Source organism: Manis javanica, chromosome 6 (genome assembly GCF_040802235.1).
Source record: "Manis javanica isolate MJ-LG chromosome 6, MJ_LKY, whole genome shotgun sequence".
NCBI classification, from domain to species: Eukaryota; Metazoa; Chordata; class Mammalia; order Pholidota; family Manidae; genus Manis; species Manis javanica.
Window position 1 is genome coordinate 46,870,093 of NC_133161.1, and position 21,854 is coordinate 46,891,946.

The following is a 21,854-nucleotide window of genomic DNA, read 5'->3' on the forward strand; positions in this document are numbered from 1 at the left end:
CTTAACGTAATACCCTCCAGGTCCATCCACATTATCACAAATGGCTGAATAATATTTCATTGTGCATATGTACCACATCTTCTTTATCCATTCATCTGTTGATGGACACTTTGGTTGCTTCCATGTCTTGGCTATTGTAAATAATGTGGCAATAAACATAGGGGTTCATATATCTTTTTGAATCAGGGATTTTGTTCTCTTCAGGTAGACCCCTAGAAGTGCAGTTACTGGGTCATATGGTATTCTATTTTAAGTTTTTTGAGGAACCTCCATATTGCTTTCCACAATGGTTGAACCAATTTACATTCCCACCAGCAGTGTAGGAGGGTTCCCTTTTCTCCACATCCTTGCCAATACTTGTTATTTCTTGTCTTCTTGCTGCATTTCTTTTCAATTGTGCAAATGCTCATTGAGCATCTGTAATGTTCTGATCACTTTGCTGGGTACCCAGGAGGATGCCGAGGACGAAGAACCCTGATGAAGACACAGAAACACGAAATAGGAGCAATTACTAATATCTTTCAGCCAGCAGGCCGAGTTATACCTTATCTCATTTAAGTTTGACCAAAACTTCACTTGAGGCCATTGAGGCCTAGAAATGATGTAAGTAGTAAGTATTGGAGGTAGAGATTATCACAGCAACAAAGTGAGGGATGGTAATTAACCACAGGATTAAGTGCTCTGGAAATACAGAGGAGGGGCCATTCCAAATTATTTTATTAATTTGGTTGGTTAGTTTGAATTTGGGAGTATACATAGGAATTTTCTCCTTATGCACTCATTTCCACACCCTTCTTCGTTTCTCCTAAATTACCCCACCACCAGCACTTCCTTCCTCCACACTCCAAACTATTAACTTCCCAGACTCTGAGAAAGGAGGAAGAGATTTGTATCCCCTGGAACAAAATAAGTCTAGGTTTGGTTTCTAAACACCTTTTATTTGTTGCTCTTTGTTTTGCTTTGTTTTTATAGCTTCATTATCTTCAGGACATTGATTAGAAATTGCCCCAGTTTTATACTGTTACTGAGTCATTATTAATATATAAATTTGTGTGTGTTTTATATGTATATATACACACACATATGCATAAATACACAAAGTAATGAGTCCTTTCAACTTGTTCTTTCTGGTAAAAACAGTGTTACAAAGTCAAATCTGGAAATTTTGAGCAACATAAAGCCTAAAAGAAGTCAATGTTGTGCTTATACATGAATATGAAAGAGGCTTCATCTGAACCTAACCAAGGAGCCATGCCAACGGGGAAAATAAAAAAGTCACACAGCTCATCTCTGCCGTCTTATTACAAGAGTCTCCAGAGAACTTAAGGAGGTCCTTGAGTCCCTGATGGAAGGATAGTTCAGGAAATAAAGTTCTAAGATTCCATACAATTTTATCTTTGAGAATTTTAAAGTGATAAAATTTATTCTTATGTTTTCATAAATATGATTTAGATCCCATTTTTTTCTATACAACATTTGGTCTACACAATAGAATTTATTGTTGGATCCTACCAAAGTACTGGAATTCCTTTGACAGGAGACATTGCAGACTTCTGCATTCAATTTCTACCAAAATTCAAAGACATTAGAAAAAACCTATATAAAAAGGAAGTATTCAGTCAACAAGAGATACAGAATAACCTTTCAACCATGAAAAACAGAGAATGGCCCGGGACTTACCTATAGATGGGGCATCTTCCCTTCACAGAACAACCTTGTGTAGAAGTAGGCAACAGTAACTGAGATCTAAATGGTATCTTACAATACAGTTTCTACTTATACTATCTTATTCTTTGTAGAAACAAATGTTTGAAATTCAAACCAAACAATTCACTCATTAGATAAAAAAAAATTACTTTTACATGATTGTATAAGAAATATTATGTAGTGTTTGAATGTTGAATATATATATATAAAAGAACTTAAGGAAGAAATAAAAAGGAAACAGGGCTAACATTTTGATTAGGTAAATGATATATCATATCTTTAGTTATAAAGATATACCTAAAGAGGCTATCTTTATAAATTTTCTGTATGTTCAAAAATAATACAAAAATCAGACCATATACATTTCATTTTTATAAAAATATCACAGAAATTATGTCAATTCATGTATTTCTTAACATCAGTTTGAGCACCTACATAATATTATTTTAATTATGAGCCATATTATTAAACTGGTCATTTTTAGACATTTTTACCCACTTTTTTGTTATTATTTAACTTGCAGTGTAACTAGTCTTAACACACATCCCTAATTATTTTCTTAAACTTTATTCCTGTCAATGGGCTTGCTGACTGAAAGGATATACACATTTCTAACACCTTTGGCCTGTTGAGCCAAATTTATATCCATTTATTCAGTCAGCAAATGTACATTGAGTGCCTGCTACATGTTCAGTTCTAAAGTGGATTCTGGGTTCTGGTGCAGAGCAAAATAGATATAGTTGTCACCTTCACAGCACTTACAGTCTAGACAGAGAGAGACTTTAAGCAAATACCCACCTATAATAAATCACTGAGGGAAAGAACAGAGCACCATGAGTAAATGTAATTAAGGAACCTAACCTTGTCTAGGCTGGAGGAAGGGTGCCAAGGAAATGACACTGTGACATTGCAGCTGAGACCTAATGAGTAGAAGGACAGACATTCCGAGAGTAGAAGGACAGCAAAGTGTGCAGGACCTGAGAGAAGAGCTCCTCAAAGGAACTGGCAGAAGCCCTGGGGCTGGAGCACAGTGACTGAGAGGGAAGAAGCTTGGGCAGGTGACGTGCTTACTGCAGTGAAAGCTATGACTGAAGAGTTTGAAGCAGAAGAGTCACAGTGTCTGATTTATGTGTTCTAAGATTCCCGCTGGCTGCATAGGCAATGTAAGTAATAATTTAGGAGGTTAATTCATTTGCCTAGAAGTTGAATCATGGTGTCTTAGAAGGAGACAATGGCAGAAGACACGGAAGAACTTGAGACATAATTGGAGGGCAAATAAACAAGCAATTAAGGTTCAAGCACAGAAGACAGACAGTTTTCCTGAACCCTCATGATACTATTTTTAATTCAAAGTAATTAATAAAATAATAATACAATAATAAAAATAAATAAAATGATAATTAAATACTTAAAATACAGTTTCAATGTCACTTGCATTTGTATCATGCTGATTATTAGCTTCTTGAACATTTTTATGAGCAATTTGCATTTATTCTTTTGTATCTGCCCATAGGGTTGTTTCTTAGGGCTGCCATAACAAAATACTACAAAGTAGGTGGCTTAGGAGAGATATTTATTCTCTCATAGGTCTGGAAACTTAAAGTCCAAAATCAAGATGTTGGCAGAACTGTGCTCCTTCTAACACCTCTAGGAGAAGTTCCTTCCTTGCCTCTTCCAGCCTCTTCTAGCTCAGGCTTTCCTTGGCTTATAGATGTACCACTTCAACCTCGTCTTCCATCTTAACATGAGGTTTTCCCAGTGCATCGTCTGTATCTTTGCCCCTGTAAGGACACCAGTCGTATTGGATTTAGGGCCTATCCTGTTCCATTAGGACTCGTCTTAACTAATTACATCAGCAGTCACCCTGTTTCCAAAGAATGTCACATTCTGAGGTACTGGGGTTTAGGACTTCCATATATCTTTCAGGGGGACACAATTCAACCCATAATAACTCAAAAAAGATCTTTATATGCTGCAAATATTTTTCTCAGTTTTATCTTATTTGTGATGTTTAGGACAAATATAGGTAGTTCAAATTCATTTTATGAACTTAATCTACTGATTTTTTTTTTTTGAGTATCTGCTGAGTGCCTACTGTTCAGCCGGCACTGTTCTGGATGCCCTTGATCCAGATGAATGAAAGTGGGCTTCTTACCCCAATGTGCACATAGTCTAGGAGGCAGACATGTAAAACAATATAATTCAATATGATCACTACAATAATAGAATTTGAACTAAGTGGAGAGGGGCAACAGTGGGGAAGTATCCAGCTGAGTTTGGGTGGCTGGGGGAAGAGGCACAGAGGTCCTTGGGTAGTAGTGAATAACCAAGGAATGACAAGTTTCACTACTTACGCCTCAAACAGACAGATTCCTGGCGAGCTGTTCATAAAGTAGGCTATTCAGTGTGTCCCATGGCCCACAGCATCAGCATCGCTTAAGAGCTTGTTAGAAATGCAGAAGCTCAGGCCCCACTCCAGCTGTTTTATCAAAATCTGCAGTTAAACAACATTCATGGATGATTTGTTTACACATGAATGTTTAAGCATTACCTTATTCTTTGAAAGTTATTTTTTCAGGTTTGCAGTCACAGGCCTTTGCCTGTGATTTTAAGGACATAATTTGAAACTACTCTAGAAGCTTTGCAATACAAAGGCAAACTTAATTCTTCCACTGTGTTATGTCAAGATGCTGATTAGTACATCAAAATGAGCAGCCTTCACCAAATAGCTTCATAATCCATGGGAAAAGAGACCCAGTTTACACATTTCAGGGTAAGCACAGTGGAAGCCAAGGGGACAATTTGCTCTAGGGATGACCCTGGCATGACCCTATGATTCAGACCGAAGATAAGCCTCCAAATCCATGTGCTGGATCAGCTGTTCATAGGGGATTTGTCTTCTCCCTTATAATTGGTCTCCCACTTGTATTTTGAACAGGTGGTTCAGGGAAAAGGGAAACTTTTATTTTTTTAAACAGTTGAATAAAGGAAGCATCTCTTTGAGAAAGGAGAGAGACAGGAGCGGTTTCTGGTGTGGTAATTGGGTAGAGTAAGCAACAGGAGGTGGGGTGGGTGAGAAAGAGATCAGCAGAGAAAAGGGAAACAAGAACTGGTGAGAAAGAGGAGAACTCTCTCCCCAAAGTGTAACAACTGCCGGGTCATTCAAAAGCCAAGCTCAGTTCTGTGATGAAAAGGAAGGAACACAAGGTGGATGACTAGGATACAGGTGTCAGATACTGCAGCCTCCAGACAGAAAATGTTCCTTAGGAAGCATGCAACACGTAGAAAGTCAGGCCTGGCACTCTGCAGCGTGTGCGCTGCTGCCCGCATAACCTCTTCTCTGGTGAACTCAGTCATAGGTTTTAGTAGAACAAAGACTAGAATCCATCTTAATACATGCTGAAAGATGTCACAGAGGCACTCAAACAGTAAGCTGGGCTGCTTTTTTACTGCCTGCTTTGTATGCATCCTGCTCACCAAGAAACCTCTCACTGACATTAGAGGGAACTTAATGGGAATTCTTTTCAACTCAACACATAAATATGGAGACTTGCTGTCTGTAATTTATCATGTGGGTCAGGACTGCCATGTACAATTGAACAGATAGACAGCTCAACTCCAGGCACTCTTTACTGTTGAGCACTACACAACCCATACCAGAATATACAGCTGCCCTGGCCCTGGAAAAAAATAGTGGTTAAGACAAGGTGCCCATATTCAATTTAATATAAAAACTAGTAGCTAGGAAAATATCTCTTGGAGAAACCCTCAAATTTCTTATGACGTATGAAAATGGGAACTAGAAACTTTAAAATCCACTCATCCTCATATAACATGCATAAATGTTATTTTGGGTTTTTCATGGACTGTTGTTTTTATTAAAGTGTCATTAATATACAGTCTTACATTGGTTTCAAATGTACATCACAGTGGTTCAACAGTCCCCATGATCTACCTATACTGTGATTGTGAATTACTGTGCCCCTTTATCTCTCTCCCACTACCCCCCCTCACCTGTCCCCATCTCTCCCTCTTCATAACCACTAGTCACTTCTCAGTGACTGTAAGTCTGCTGCTGTTTTGTTCCTTCTGTTTTGCTTTGTTTTTATATTCCACAAATAAGTGAAATAATATGGTATTTGTCTTTCTCTGCCTGGCTTATTTCACTGAGCATAATACCTCTAGCTCCATGTTATTGCAAATAACAGGATATCTGTGCTTTTTATGGCTGAATAATATTCCACTGTGTATATGTACCATATCTTCTTTATGCATTCATCTATTTATGGACACTTACATTGCTTCCATATCTTGGTTATTGCAAATAGTGTGGCAATAAACATAGGGGTGCATATATCTTTCAAATCAGGAATTTTGTTTTCTTCAGGTAAATTCTTCTGAGTAGAATTATGGATCAAATGGTATTTCTGGGTCAAATGATATTTCTATTTTTAGCTTTATGAGGAACCTTTATACTGCTTTCAAGAGCAGTTGCACCAATTTACATTCCCACCAACAGCGTACGAGTGTTCCTATTTCTCTCCAGCATTTGTTGTTTCTTGTGTTTCAGTGACTGTTCTAACTGGTGTGAGGTGATTTCTCATTGTGGTTTTAATTTGCATTTCCCTGATCATTAGTGATGTGGAGCATCTTTTCATGTGCCTGTTGACCATCAGATTTCTTCTTTAGAGAACTTTCTGTTGAGGTACTTCTCCCATTTCTTAAGAGGGTTATTTGTTTTTTACGTGTTGAGCTGCATGAGTTCTTTATGTATTTTGGATGTTAACCCCTTGTCGGATATGTTGTTTTGAATATATTCTCCCATATTGTAGGGTGCCTTTTTGTTCTGATGATGGTGTCCTTTTGCTATACAGAAACTTTTTAGTTTGATGTAGTCCCAATTGTTCATTTTTTATTTTGTTTCCCTTGCCTGAGGAGATGTGTCCAGGAAAATACTGCTTAGTCTTATATTCAAGAGATTTTTGGCTGTGTTTCCTTCTAAGAGTTTTATAGTTTTATGACTTACATTCAGGTCTTTGATCCATTTCAAGTTTACTTTTGTGTATGGAATTAAAACAATTATCCAGTTTCATTCTCTTACATGTAGCTGTTCAGTTTTGTCAACACCAGTTGTTGAAGAGGCTATCTTTTCCCCACTATATATTCATGGCTCCTTTATTATGTATCAATTGACCATATATGTGTGGGTTTATAGCTAGGCTCTCTAATCTGTTCCTTTGATCTATGGGTCTGTTCTTAGGTTTCATGGACCATTTTTTAATGTTTTTAATTGGGTATTTCAAACTTATGTTATTTTTCAGGTGCCTCTTTATTTACAATGTATAACCTAAGCCTAGTTTTAACTTTCTTGTGAATAAATGAGATTATTATTTTTTAGCCCTCCCCCCAAATAGTTAATGGAACATATGGCAAAGCATATAGAATGTCATAGATAGCAGCCAACTGACAACTCCTTCAGCAGATCTTTTTTACAATGGAAAAGCTCACTTTGTTTTTGTATTTCTTTTTCTAATTCAGTCTAATGATGATCAACTTAAGTTTGACTGCTGTTACCTCATTGTGACAATAAACTTATTTTTTAAATACTTACTAATTTTTACTCTTAAAAATATATGCCTCTATCACATACCATATACAAAATTAGTTCAATGTGGATCAAAGACCTAAATGTAAAAGTTAAAACTATAAAACTTTCCTAAAATAAATCATAGGCATAAATCTTTATGACCTTGGATTAGGCAATGTCTTCTTAGAGATAATCCCCAAAGCAGCAGTAACAAAAGGAAAAATAAGTTAACTTGACTTCATTAAAATTAAAACATTTTGTGCTTCAAAGTGAAAAAAGACAACCTATAGAATGGGAGAACATATTTCAATGTATGGATCTGATAAGGAACTTGTATCCAGCACATATAAAGAACTTTTACAACTCAACAAATAAATAACCCAATTAAAAAATGGGCAAAGAATTTGAAAGACATTTCTCCAAAGAAGATATGCAAATGGCCAATAAGTAAATGAAAAGATGCTCAGTATCATTAACTATAAGAGAAATGCAAATCAAAGCTATAATGAGATAACATCACTTTCACCAGGATGACTACAATCAAAAAGATGGACAATAACAAATGTTGGTAAGGAAGTGAAAAAATTCAAACCCTCATATCATCTGATTGGACTGAAAAATTGTATAGCTACTTGGAAAAAATAGTTCTTCAAAATGTTTAACAGAGTTACCATATGACCCATTCTACTCCTCAAGTAAATTGAAATATATTTCCAAACAAAAACTTGTACACAGTGTTCATAGGAGCATTATTCATAAATCTAAGAAAAGGAAGCAACTTACATGTCAATCTACTGATTAACTGATAAACCAAATGCAGTATATCTATATAATATATATCCAATATGGAATATTATTTGGCCATAACAAATAAATGAAGAATTGATATGCTAAACATGGATGAACCTGGCAAATATAATATTTAATAAGCTAGACACAAGAAGCTATATATTATATGTGGATAGAATTTCCAGAATATCTCATCTGACTTTGGTACATCTACAATCATAATTCTCAAGTCAGAGAATTCAGTTAGGTTCAAAGTACCATGCAGATTAAGTCCAAAGCTCATCCATTCCAGCTATTATGTGGCAGCTGCAGCCAGGGGGCGCATCCAGGACATAAGGACTGTAGAAGCAAATAACTGTGATTGTGGGGAGCCCCTTTGCTGTTATTCCAGGAATACACAGGAGGCAAGCTTCGAGGCCTTTTCCCCAAGGTGCCAGAAGATGAGCCAGCCATCGCTGGTCCATGTGTTGAAATGTCCAGGGCCACGTCCATTTCACTCCTAATTGCTGCACCCATCCTTGCAGTGCATATCCAATAAAGTGGGTGCCTTGATTGCTCTCAATCACCGGCGACCATCTATAAGCTGCAAAGAGATGCTCTAGGCCCTTCTTGGAGGTTTGCTGATCTGCACAATTTGCAGGGCACTCCTTCTGGGCTTGGCTGACTTTTTCAAGCCCCACCGATGGGCTATAGCCCACATTGTCTTTTGCCCCATGTGCGACAAATCCTGATGTAGCTATTGGGCCACATCATGGGCAGGCTTTCCTTCTAGCCAGCGCACCTGGGCCAATGTGTCTGCTTCACCATTCCCTGGGGATGCCAAAGGCAAATGGCCAGTCATATGATATACAGTAGGTGTCTGTGCCACACCACTCCATGGCTGTTGGGTCCAGTTTCTCACCCACCCCGCGATGGGATAGGTGGTTACTACCTTGGTCAGAGCTTTTCTGGCAATGGGCTCCATAGCCAACAAGGCATGGTACATAGCAGCCAGTTGCTTATCTGTCAAGGTGTACCAGACCTCCTCTTCTTTCCATAGTTGTGACCAGGCTCCAGGCAGCAGCAGGAGCAACAGCAGTGGCAGAAGCAGTAGCCTTAGGCTCAGGCCATAGGCCAGGGTCAGTGTGGCCAGCAGCAGTGGTGGTGCCTCCATGACCACACAAGTGTAGACACATGTCCCTTGGTGTGAGTGCCACTTCTCCCCATCATTTCTTGGGGCAGCCCTCCTAAAGGTTGCACCCATTATAACAGATTTTGGGTTCAGAGGAACGCTGCTGCCATGCCAGGTGTAAGTCTGGGGAGAGGAAATCCCGGGGCAAAATACCTCTAAAAACCGAAATCAGTCAAAGGGAGAAATAAAGTTCAAAACCCATTTATTGCTTACAAAACTGCAGTCCGGCCCATCTCTCTCTTTTGCTTCAGCAGCAGCAAAACTGGCCCACCCCGTCACCTCTCAGGTACAGATAAAGCCCTCCTTGCCCAGGTAATTACCCATTGATGTGGACATGAACTTCTCTTCACCCTTGAGGAATGATGCAAATGCACTAAAGCCATACTTCTTTCCACCTCTGAACGCCTATTGATATGTGTTTACTAAAGCCAGGCAAGATATTCTGGAAATGTTACAATTTTACCCACAGGCCATCCCTCCAGAAATCTCACCTTACAATTTACTCGTTCCCCCTCTTCTGACCTATCTAGTAACATACAATAGCAGCAGCAATAGAATTTTGATAATCCTCAAGCCAGAGGATTTGGCCTATGCAGCTTAAGTAAATGTACTTTACAGCACAATCTCTCATTAAGCTGGTTTTGCTGCTGCTGGAGCAGAAGAGTGAAGTGGGCCATACTGCAGTTTTGTAAACAATAAATGGGTTTTAAACCTTATTTCTCCCTTTGACTGATTTCAGTTTTTAGAGGTATTTTGCCCTGGGATTTCCTCTCCCCAGACTTACATTATATGATTCCATTTCTATGAGATGCCCAGAACTGGCAAATCTATGGAGACATAAAGTAGATTTACTGGTTGCCAGAGGCTAGAGAGAGAGGACAGTGGGAAATTGCTAATGGGTACAAGGTCTTTTGGGGTGATGAAATGTTCTGTTACTAGATACTGGTGATGATTGAACAACTATGTGAATAGGCTAAAACCACTGAATTATACACTACAAAGGGAGGAATTATATGTTATGTAAATAATATCTCAGTAAACATATTATTTTAAAAAACTATATATTCATTTCAGAAAAGGAAAAAACAGACTAGAAAAAATTCACCCCAAATCCTAAAACTCAAAAATTCCATTATAAATATTTTTCTTTCAGAAAAATTAGAAACCTGAAGCAATGTGTACTTTGTCAATTTATAGTTCAAAAGTAATAGTTAAATCCATAAACAACTCACTTCAGGTGAATTCTACATGGAAATGACATTGCATTTAGCAGATGCTGAAGTTTTTTGCATGAGGCTTCAGTATACATTCTAAACTGAAGCTTCCAAAAAAGGGCACTTACACACTGAAAGATTTTGTAATAAAGAGTCATGATATCTACAACTTACTCTCAAATTGTTCAGCAATAACAACAATAAATAATATGTGTGAATAGAGATAAAGCAACCATTACAATAATAATTGGTGAGTCTAGGTTGAGGGTATAAAGTAGTTTTTATACAATTCATGCAACTTTTCTTTAAATTTGTGTTTTGTTTTCAAAATAAAGAGTGAAAAAGTAATAAGGTGTACTTGATACAGTAATCCCATTTTAGGGGCCTAACCTGAGGTCCTTAAAATTACATGGACCTGTTAACTGAAAAATTAGATGGGGAGGGTGGCAAAGAGCAGTAAAAAGAGTGTCCTCACCACATCACCTTCCAAATCTTGGTTTATGATGTGTGCCCTTGGTAATGGGTGGCATTTGAGGAAGAAAGCATAGCGTACCCAACTGTAACTCCAGGGGGAAGGGTGTTCCCCAGCCTGAAGCAAATCCCCTGTGAAACTGGTGAAGCTGAAATAAGTCAAGGGGAAGGGTAGGTTGGGAGAAACCATTTTTTATTGCTCAGAGCTTGCTCAGATTCTCTAGCTAGGCCCAGCCCTGTCCGTCCTCTCTAGCTGCCGCTCGCACTGTGCCCTCACGTTGCTCTCTCTACTTCCTGCCCCTTATGGGAGGTCCTTGGTGACTGGCAGAAGCTGGATTGATTATATACCAGGAAGGGAAGGGAGGAGAGAATGGTCATTATCTCTCCACCCCTTGCCCCAAAAGCTGCAGAAGGCTGCAGTGGTAAACACCTATTGATATATAAATGGACTAAGGCCAGGCAGGAGATTCTGGAAATTCTGCAAATTCTGCAATTTACGCCACACCAACCAATCACTTAAGAGGGTCCAAGTCCTCACTCTTGGCTGGTCAAGGTATCAGTTTGGAGTGCTGTCATATATACTTTCATTTCAGTTTCTTCTCCTATCCCTTTATTCCAAAGTTATTTTTAAGTGGTTAATCTATGTAATAAAAAATAATTTCTACACATGTAAGAAAACGGCTGAAAGTAGAAGGTAAGGCACAGGGGGTGGCCCCTGTCTAGTTAGGGCAAGATAAGGGCCCTGGAAAGGACAAACGGTATGCTTACTAAGGACCTTGTGAATGTGAAAAACAGGAGAATTACACTGAAACAATGCAACAATGTATAAGAAGGTTCTCACTGAACCTCCCTTGATAAAGAACATTTTTACTGACTATTAAGTCATGTAGCTCACTGGCTTAACCAAGGCATACTAGTTAAAAAAAGAAATGACCTTTAGTATGATTGGCTAAAATATAGCTGGCATTCTGATGGGAACCTATAGAAAATAAACAACTTCCTTCCCTTGTCTGTGCAACAGACATAAAACCCCTAGACCTGAGCCCATGAATGGCAGCCTTGCCCCTCTCAGTATGTGCCTGAAAGTTCTGTGTCTTAACTTTTCTCTATCAATAAAAAGCCTCTTTCTTGCTTGCCTACCTTGAGCATTTGTGAAATTCATTCTTCAACTCCATAAACAAGAACCCCAGTATCATCTTTTGGGAGCTCCTTCAGGATCTCTCCCTGTTCTCAGCTGCCTAGAGGGCAGCTACCATTCCCTACTACTCTCACTTTAATGAATTCCTTCCTTTCCTATACTCATCTGACCTATTCGAGAATTCTTTCTCATTCAGAGTCAAGAACCCTCCCCATCCAGGTTGAGATTTCTCCAGTGCTTCACCTGTGGTCAGGGAGACTCCCCAGATGCAGCTGCCTGGCAATAAAAGGATACCCACTAAACTGACAGGGAGGGGAGAGAGTGGAGAGGTGAAAAAGGGATTCCCACTTTTTACTTCATGTTTTTACATATGTCAGTATTGTTTTAATTTACTATTCATCATGAGCAGGTACTATTTTTTATAATTAAAAGCACTTCTCAAGTTTCTGGGATGAAAGTACATGATCTTGATAACTTGCTTTAAAATATTTCAGTAAAGAATAAAAGGAAAAATAAGTAAATGCAACAAAATCTTGATAATTTTTTAATCTGGGTGATAGGCATATGGCAGTATTGTACTCTCTACATTTTGTGCATATTTGAATTTTTTAAAAGACCACTGTGAATAAACATTTTTAAGTGCAGGAGAATGATGCCGAGGAAGAAAGCGCCCATTCGACCAAACTATCTGAACAATAATGTTGTTGTCTTGTTTTTGAAAAATATTTAAAGGTATTGGAAAATGCTTACTCTATATCAAGCATTGGCAAAATTTTTTCTAAAAGTTACACAGTAAATATTTTAGACTTTACAGAGCTGCAGTCTATGCTACAACTACTCAATTCTACCATTGTGATAGAAAAACAGCCAGAGATAATACATAAGTGAATGTACCAGCTATGTTCCAATAAAACTGAATTATGCACACTGACATTTGTATTGCATACAATTTTCACATGTCACAAAATCTTTTGATTTTTTTCAACCATTTAAAAATGTAAAACCATTCTTAGTCCATAGACTGTACAAAAACAGGCTATGGGCAGGATTTGGCCCCTAGGCCATATTTTTGCCCTGCTCTATACTATCTGAAAATCCTCACCTCATTTTATATACAATGCAAAAGTATATACATAACTTCTTCCTATCAAAAAATGATAGGGGGTGGTTAACCCAAAATGTGAATAGTGACTATGTCTGGGTGATAAGGTTTAGGTGGTTTTTATTTTAATTTTATTTGTTATTTTCCAAAATTTTTACAATAAACATTTCTGATAAATAATGTTTTAAAACAATAATTTCACTGTCTTCAAGAAGAGAGACAGGAAGATATAAAATGGAGATTAGGCTCTTACCCATCTGTCCTGAATGTCTTCTGGAGTCCAGATCAAATTTAAAAACTTCTGAAGATTTCCTTCCTGTTCTGGGATTCTGCCTCCTTACACAATCAAATGCCTGTGACTTAATTCCCTTCAGCTTGGAAAGCAATCCTCTCTCTCCCTTCACTATGAAAGTAAATTTCCAAAATTAAGACCTGTAGGCTGAGGGGCCTCTTGCCCATCTGGGCAAATGTGATTAGCAATTGCATCTGGTGGTGTTAAGGGAACCAGGCAGTCCAGCTTTTCTCAAAGCTTGGAAATGTGAAAAACAGTAAAAAATACCCTGCAGAAGGCCACAAGGGGGCAGAGAACCTGCAACCCATGGAAAAAGCAGGGTTGGCGCCAAGGAGAGCATACTCTTTTGTAAATTGTCCCAATTATCTAAATCCCTTTCAGAAACCAGTTTAAGAATAGTATAAAGACTTTGCTTTGTTCACATGCAATGGTAATTCACAAAATTGAGCCTGCATTTTTCTGGGAGCCTTGATAACTAGGGTCTTTCAAAAAGGCCAAGGCAACTTGCTCTTTTTTCTCATGGTCCAAGGTGAAGGTTCTGGAAAATGTACACGTTCTCCAGAAACAGGGAGATGTGTTCTAGCTCACAAGCAATCATTGTTTTATAAAGGTAGTCTTTTTCACTTTTTCATATGTAACAAAAATTAACCAAGTCAAATCTAAGAGGAAAAATTCCCGTTTATTACAATTCCCCCTATAAAAAAATCCAGGAGTCAAATGGAGAAGTACAAGGGATGTAAACAAAGGAAACATGAATTAACATCTGTCTAATCATGCAAGTTATTCTAATAAAGGGTCTTAATATTGTTTCCTAAGTGTGATACTATGATTTTAATAAGAAATACATATTTGGACAAGGTCCTGGTTTCTGGCAGAGCTCCTAAAACCCTTGAAACTTCCTAAGTGATAAGACCCTTAAAGGTGTCTTTGTTATGTTAATAAGGTGACCTTTAGACCCCACCTAAGGATGGGGGCTGGTTGCCAGCAGAACCAACCTTATAATTAGAGGGTTGGAACTTTCAGTCCCACCCCTTGGCCTCCAGGAAGGGGAAAGGGGCTGGAGGTTCCCTTTCAATCTCAATCACCAGTAGCCAATGATTCAATCAAGCACGCCTATGTAATGAAGCCTCCATAAAAATCCCGAAGACTGGATTTCAAAGAGCTCCTAGGTTGGTGAACATGTGGCGTTTTGGGGACACTAGCATGCCTGGAGAAGGCATGAAAGCTCCAAACTGTTACCCAGATTTTGCCCACCTCTTCTACCTGGCTGTTTCTGATTATAAATATAACCAGGTATCTTGTCTGAGTGTTTCAGTGCTGGGCAAGTTCACTATGGATCAGTGAGACCAAGAAATGACAACAGAAAGGTTCTTGGGGTAAAAGGGTTTATACCCAGCTTTATTCTCCCAGCAGTAGGTCAAGCACTTAGAATCATGTCTTCATCCAGAAGTCTGCAGATCTGTAATCCACCTCCATCTCTGCCTCTGGGCAGAGTTCTTTATACAGTGACTCAGTCAATAATAGCTCATTGCCAAAGGGTGTGGAAACATTAACCTAGTAGTAGGCCAATACATCTTCAAGTAATTTAGGGTCATGTAAGGATCCTTGCCATAGGAACTTCCATTTTCCCCACACCAGATAATATAGTAAGTAAAATGTTTCTCTCAGTTCTGTGAGCTGCTTTAGCAAATTGATAAAACTCAAGGAGAGTGTCCTGGAGACCTCCAATCTGTAACCAATCAGATGGGTGGATGATACAGGTGATAACCCGGGATTGTCACTGGCTTCTGACATGGAGGGTAGGGTGAAGGAGGCTTGTAGGACTGAGCCTGTAACCTGTTGGGATCTGATGCTGTCCCTAGTTAGTGTTAGAAGTGACTTGAATTACAGATACCCAGCTAGTGTTATACAGAGCTGCCTGCTAAGGGGAAACACCCACACACATTTGGTGACCAGAAGCAAAGGGTTCTGTCTAAGAAGTAAAGGAAACACACAGGTGGAAAACTGGGTTTTTCTAAAATACAGAGTAACTCACAAATTTAAAAGAACTATAAAAATTTAAGTTTTGCCTTTTTCAAATAGCAGGTAATAAACAGTAGCTAATGGTAACTGTACCTAATATTTACTCAGCACGAAGTGCCAGATGTTTTGCCAAATACTTTTCACATGTTTTTTAGTAATAATTATGAAACTAGTGTAGATAATACTATTATTTCCTTTTTATAAATGCAAATATCATCAGAGTAACTATTTCTCACCTGGACATTCTTGAACTCAGCCCTGTTTTGTCATCACTCCCTACTCTCAAAAGCTACCCACTGAAAGAGGAAATCTCTGTAAGCTTTCTTATATTAACAGTTCATAAATATGAATGACAACCTTGGATTATAATACAAGAACAAAACACTTGTCCTCAATTCTACCTCCAGCTGTGCCCATTTTTGCCTTCCTATCACAGAAAAACTCCTTGAAAGTTTCTATGTGTCTCCAACTTCTCTTCTGTTCTCTCTCTCTTTTTTTTTCATTAAAGTATCATTGATATACACTCTTATGAAGGTTTCACATGAAAAACATTGTGGTTACTACATTCACCCAAATTATCAAGGCCCCCGCACACCCCATTGCAGTCACTGTCCATCAGCATAGTAAGATGCCACAGAGTAACTACTTATCTTCTCTGTGCTACACTGTCTTCCTTGTGGCCCCCCAACACCATGTGTGCCAATCATAATGCCCCTCAATCCCCTTCTCCCTCCCTCCCTCCCCACCCACCCTCTCCTACCCCTCCCCTTTTATAACCACTAGTCCCTTCTTGGAGTCTGTGAGTCTGCTTCTGTTTTGTTCCTTCAGTTTTGCTCTGTTGTTATACTCCACAAATGAGGGAAATCATTTGGTACTTGTCTCTCTGCCTAGCTTATTTAATATAATAAGCTGAGCATAATACCCTCTAGCTCCATCCATGTTGTTGCAAATGGTGGGATTTGTTTTCTACTTATGACTGAATAATATTCCATTGTATATATGTACCACCTCTTCTTTGTCCATTCACCTACTGATAGACACTTAGGTTGCTTCCATATCTTGGCTATTGTAAATAGTGCTGCAATAAACATAGGGGTGCATATGTCTTCTTGAATCTGGGATCTTGTTTTCTTTGGGTGAATTCCTGGGTCAAATGGTATTTCTATATTTAGTTTTTTGAGGAACCTCCATACTGCTTTCCACAATGGTTGAACTAGTTTACATTCCCACCAGCAGTGTAGGAGGGTTCCCCTTTGTCCACATCCTTGCCAACATTTTGTTGTTCCTAGTCTTTTCAATGTTGGCCATCCTAACTGGTATGAGGTGATATCTCACTGTGGCTTTAGTTTACATTTTCCTGATAATTAATTAGGTGGATCATCTTTTCATGTGCCTGTTGGCCATCTGAATTTCTTCTTTAGAGAAGTGTCTGTTAATATCTTCCACCCATTTTTTTAATCAGGTTATTTGCTTTTTGGCATGTGAGTTCTTTATATATTTTGGATGTTAACCCCATGTCAGATACGTTGTTTTCGAATATATTGTCCCATACTGTAGGATGCCTTTTTGTTCTGCTGATGGTGTCCTTTGCTATACAGAAGACTTTTAGTTTGATGTATTCCCATTTGTTCATTTTTTATTTTGTTTCCCTTGCCCAATGAGATGTGTTAACAAAAAGTTGCTCATATTTATATTCAAGAGATTTTTGTCTATGTTGTCTTCTAAGAGTTTTATGATTTCATGACTTACATTCACGCCTTTGATCCATTTCGAGTTTACTTTTGGGTATGGAGTTAGACTGTAATTTAGTTTCATTCTCTTACATGTAGCTGTCCAGTTTTGCCAACACCAGCTGTTGAAGAGGCTATCATTTCCCCATTGTATATCCATGGCTCCTTTATCATATATTAGACCATATATACTTATGTTAATATCTGGACCCTCTATTCGGTTCCATTGATCTATGGGTCTGTTCTCGTGCCATTACCAAATTGTCCTGATTATTGTGGCTTTGTAGTAGAGCTTGAAGTCAGGAAACATAATCCCCCAGCTTTATTCTTCCTTCTCAGGATTAGTTTGGCTATTCACAGTCTTTTGTGGTTCCGTATGAATTTTAGAACCATTGTTCTAGTTTGTTGAAGAATGCCATTGTTATTATGATAGGAATTGCATTGAATCTGTAGATTACTTTAGGCAGGATGGCCATTTTGACAATATTAATTCTTCCTATCCATGAGCAAGGGATGTATTTCCATTTATTGGTGTCTTCTTTAATTTCTCTCATGAGTGTCTTCTGGTTTCCACAGTATTGGTCTTTCACCTCCTTCGTTAAATTTATTCCTAGGTACTTTATTCTTTTTGATGCAATTGTGAATAGAATTATTTTTCTGATTTCTCTTCCTGCTAGTTCATCATTAGTATATAGGAATGCAACAGATTTGTGTGTGTTGCTTTTGTATCCTGAAACTTTGCTGATTCAGGTATTAGTTCTAGTAGTTTTGGAGTGTATTCTTTGGGTTTTTTATGTACAATATCATGTCATCTTCAAAGAGTGACAGTTTAACTTCTTACCTTACAGGTGGGGAGAGTCGGCATTCTTATCTTGTTTCCTGATCTTAGAGAAAAAGCTTTCAACTTTTTGCTATTAAGTATGATTTGGACTGTGGCTTTGTCATATATGGCCTTCATTATGTTAAGGTACTTACCCTCTATACCCATTTTGTTCAGCATTTTATCATGAATGGATGTTGAATTTTGTCAAATGCTTTTTTAGCTTTTACGGAGATGATCATGTAATTTTTGTCCTTTTTGTTGATGTGGTGTATGATGTTGATGGATTTTTTAATATTGTACCTTCCTTGCATCCTGGAATAAATCCTACTTGATCATGATGGATGATCTTTTTGATGTATTTTTAAATTCAGTTTACTTTAATTTTGTTGAGTATTTTTGCATCTCTGTTCATCAGGGTATATTCATCTGTAATTTTTTTGTGTATTGTCTTTGTCTGGTTTTGGTATTAGAGTGATGCTGCCCTCATAGAATGAGTTTGGAAGTATTCCCTCCTCTTCCACTTTTTGGAAGACTTTAAGGAGGATAGGTATTAGGTCTTCACTAAATGTTTGGTGAAATTCAGTGGTGAAGTCATTTGGTCCAGGCTTTTGTTCTTAAATAGTTTTTTGATTATCAGTTCAATTTTGTTGCTGGTTATTGGTCTGTTCAAATTTTCTGTTTCTTCCTGGGTCAGTCGTGGAAGGTTGTATCTTTCTAGAAAGTTGTCCATTTCTTCTAGGTTATCTAATTTGTTAGCATATAATTTTTCATAATGTTTTCTAATAATTCTTTGTATTTCTGTGGTATCTGTAGTGATTTTTCCTGTCTCATTTCTGACTCTGTTTATGTGTGTACACTCTCTTTTTTTCTTAATAAGTATGGCTAGGAGTTTATCTATTTTGTTAATTTTCTCAAAGAACCAGCTTCTAGTTTCATTGATTCTTTCTATTCCTTTATTCTTCTTGATTTTATTTATTTATGCTGTGATTTTTATTATGTCCCTCCTCCTACTGACTTTGGGCCTCATTTGTTCTTCTTTTTCTAGTTTCATTAATTGTGAATTTAGACTGTTCATTTGGGATTTTTCTTTCTTTTTGAGGTAAGCCTGTATTGCTGTGTACGGTCCTCTGAAAACTGCCTTCACTGCATCCCACAGATTTTGGGGTGTTGAGTTGTTATCATTTGTCTCCATGTAGTGCTTGATTTCTGTTTTTATCTGGTCTTTGATCCATTGATTATTTAGGAGCATGTTGTTAAGCCTCTAGGTGTTTGTGGACTTTTTAACTTTCTTTGCATAATTTATTTCCAGTTTCTTACCTTTGTGGTCTGAGAAGCTGGTTGGTACAATTTCAATCTTTTTTAGCTTACTGGGCTCTTTTTGTGGCATAATATGTTATCTGTTCTTGAAAATGTTCTATTATCACGTGAGAAGAATGTGTATCTTGCTTCTCTGGGGTGGAGTGATTTTAGATGTCTGTTAGGTCCATCTGTTCTAATGTGTTGTTTAGTGCCTCTGTCTCCTTACTTATTTTCTGTCTGGTTGATCTGTTCTTTGGAGTGAGTGGTGTGTTGAAGTCTCCTGAAATGAATGCATTGCATTCTATTTCCCCCTTTAATTCTGTTAGTATTTATTTCACATATGTAAGTGCTCCTGTATTGGGTGCATAGATATTTAGAATGGTAATATCCTCTTGTTGGACTGACCACCTTATCATGATGTAATGTCCTTCTTTGTCTTTTGTGACTTTCTTTGTTTTAAAGTCTGTTTGGCTAATACACGTACTGCAACTCCTGCTTTTTTCTCCCTGTTATATACATGAAATATCTTTTCTTCTTCCTTCACTTTTAGTCTGTGTATATCTTTAGGTTTGAAGTGAGTCTCTTGTAGGCAGCATATAGATAGGTCTTGCTTTTTTTTTTTAGAGGGCATCTCTCATATTTATTGATCAAATTGTTGTTAACAACAATAAAATTCAGTATAGGGGGGTCAACGCTCAATGTACAATCATTAATCCATCTCAAGCCTAATTCTCGTCAGTCTCCAATCTTCTGAAGCATAACAAACAAGTTCTTACATGGTGAACGAATTCTTACATACTGAATAAATTCTTACATGGTGAACAGTACAAGGGCATTAATCACAGAAACTTTCGGTTTTGATCATGCATTATGACCTATAAACAATCAGGTCAAATATGAATATTCGTTTGATTTTTGTACTTGTTTTATATGTTGATCCCACATTTCTCCTATTATTATTATTATTTTTATTTTTAATAAAATGCTGAAGTGGTAGGTAGATGCAAGTTAAAGGTAGAAAACATAGTTTAGTGCTGTAAGAGGGCAAATGTAGATGATCAGATGATCAGGTGTGTGCCTATGGACTGAGTATTAATCCAGGCTAGACAAGGGCAGCAAGACATCCACGGATGCAGAAGATTTCTCTCAAAGCAGAGGAGGTGAGGTTCTGAGCCTCACCTCTGTTGATCCCCAAATTCTCACCTGATGGCCCCCCTGCAACTGTGCCTGTCTTAGGTTGTTCCTCCCTTGAGGAATCTAACCCGTCTCTGGCTAACCAGTCATCTTCCGGGGCCATACAGGGAAATGTAAAGTTGGTAAGTGAGAGAGAAGCGATATTGTTTGCAAAGGTTAGCTTTTTACTTCTTTGCAGATTTATGCCCTGTGGCTTCTATGCCCAGCACTTGTCTCGAGGTATCTTTACCACCTGGAGGAATTATGATACTCGGTAAATTCGATATGAGGCACGAATTCTATTTAAGGGTTGTAATTAGGAAGGAAGAAGAAAAGCTATAGATGTAGCATATAAAGGAAACATGGGAGGATTGATTATTTCTTTGACATATCTTCTTGTATAGTACCTTAAGTATGTATAGGTTTTAAACTACTAACTAATTTGCACACACATATTAACATAATAGGAATACAGTGACATAAACAAAGCAAATCTATAATTACCATCCATCTCCAGTGAAGCCAAGAAAACCATTTAGGCACCCTAGGCATTTGTGAAAATTTATCTATGATATGATGGATATTGTCCAACTGTACTTGAACCATCAGACAAATTAAAGCAGCCCATTTCTGGGATCTGTTCACATCCCATATGTTCTTTTAACCATAGATAGTCTATAGTCATGAGATTTTGGAGTGCTACAACTTGCACCCCTCCCAACTCCTGGTTGAGTTCCAACAGTACAGATCCGGTCAAATTCGTTATCTCACTGTATGCACATGCCAGCCTAGACATCTCCCTCCTCATTCCTATGGCAAGTCCAGGAGACGGTGGGCTGGATGCAGCCACAACCGCAGCATCGTCCGGATCCCTGTAGAGGCTTTTTGATGATCATCCCCCTGCACAAGTCCTCCAGAGAGTGCTGATGCCGGAAGCTCCTCCTCATATCTTATCTTAGTTCATTTTCTGGGTGTCCAAGATAGGCCTTGATCTTCTGCATAGAAACAAACAGACCCTTTGCCCACACTTTGACATGCCCTCTATACCACTGTGCAGAACTCATTGGAGGTCAGCACACAGTAACTGCTTTTTTTTTTTTTTTTTTTTTAATTAAGAGAAAGGAATATTATCAGAAAAGAGTACCTCCATAGCTGATCATCTGACACCCTTTAAGTGATCAACATTAAGGATATTTAAAGCATGTGTTGATCTTTGATTTACCAATAGTTTTATCCTGTTAAGGAGTAATCCCCCTTTTCTTTCTTTCTTTCTTTCTTTTTTTTTTTTTTTAATTTTTAATCTACACTTACATGAAGAATACTATGTTTACTATGC